Genomic DNA, 1277 nt, shown 5'->3' with positions numbered 1-1277 from the left:
AGCGACCCCATGGACTGCAACCTACCAGGCTCCTCCATCCATGGGATTTTCCAGGCAAGAGTACTGGAGTGGGGTGCCATTGCCTTCTCCAAAATGAGTGAAGATAGCTTTAAAAAGAAAACCTCTTATTAGAACATTAGTTTAAAGACCACTGTGCAAAAGAAGCATCACTGCGAACAAAGCTAGTGGAGGTGATGGAATTCCAGTTGAGCTATTTCAAATCCTATAAGATGATGCTGTGAAAGTGCTGCATTCAATATGCCAGCAAATATGGAAAACTCAGCAGTGGCCACAGGACTGTAAAAGGTCAGTTTTCATTCCAATCCCAAAGAAAGGCAATGCCAAAGAATGCTCAAACTGCCACACAATTGCACTCATCTCACACGCTAGCAAAGCAATGCTCAAAATTCTCCAAGCCAGGCTTCAACAGTACATGAGCCGAGAACTTCCAGATATTCAAGCTGGATTTAGAAAAGGCAGAGGAACCAGAGATCAAATTGCCAACATCCACTGGATCATAGAAAAAGCAACAGAATTCCAGAAAAACATCTACTTATGCTTTATTGACTATACCAAAGCCTTTGACCATGTGGATCACAGCAAATTATGGAAAATTCTTCAAGAGATGTGAATACCAGACCACCTTACCTGCCTCCCGAGAAATCTGTATGCAGGTCAGAAAGCAACAGTTAGAACTGTAATGGAACAACAGATTAGTTCCAAATTGAGAAAGGAGTACCTCAAGGTACTGTCACCTTGTTTATTTAACTTATATGCAGAGTACATCATGCAAAATCCTGGGCTGGATGAAGCACAAACTGGAATCAAGATTGCTGGAAGAAATACCAATAACCACAGATACACAGATGACACCACCCTTATGGCAGAAAGTGAAGAGGAACTAAAGAGCCTCTTCATGAAGGTTAAAGAGGATAGTGAAAAAGCTGGCTTAAAACTCAACATTCAAAAAACTAAGATCCAATTCTATCACTTCATGGGCAAATAGACGGGGAAACAATGGAAACACTGACAGACTTTATCTTCTTGGGCTCCAAAATCACTGTGAATGGTGACTGCAGCCATGAAATTAAAAGACACTTGCTCCTTGGAAGAAAAGCAAAGACAAACCTAGACAGCATATGAAAAAGCATAGACACGTGCAGATGAATGGATAAGAAAGCTGTGGTACATATACACAATGGAGTATTACTCAGCCATTAAAAAGAATACATTTGAATCAGTTCTAATGAGGTGGATGAAACTGGAGCCTATTATAC

At 40.6% G+C, this 1277-nt stretch overlaps 1 long non-coding RNA gene across 1 annotated transcript in view; it reads right to left on the bottom strand.

Moving 5' to 3' along the window:
• Nucleotides 1-68: 68 nt before the first annotated feature.
• Nucleotides 69-1277, bottom strand: part of LOC104997084 — a 25649-nt gene continuing 24440 nt past the window's right edge. The window contains exon 4 of the long non-coding RNA XR_826290.1: nucleotides 69-107. This is a non-coding gene — a long non-coding RNA (uncharacterized LOC104997084). The remainder of the gene's footprint in view (nucleotides 108-1277) is intronic.

The sequence above is a fragment of the Bison bison genome, unplaced genomic scaffold, assembly GCF_000754665.1.
Source record: "Bison bison bison isolate TAMUID 2011002044 unplaced genomic scaffold, Bison_UMD1.0 scf7180017851846, whole genome shotgun sequence".
NCBI lineage: Eukaryota > Metazoa > Chordata > Mammalia > Artiodactyla > Bovidae > Bison > Bison bison.
This window is presented reverse-complemented; position numbering and strand designations above follow the sequence as displayed.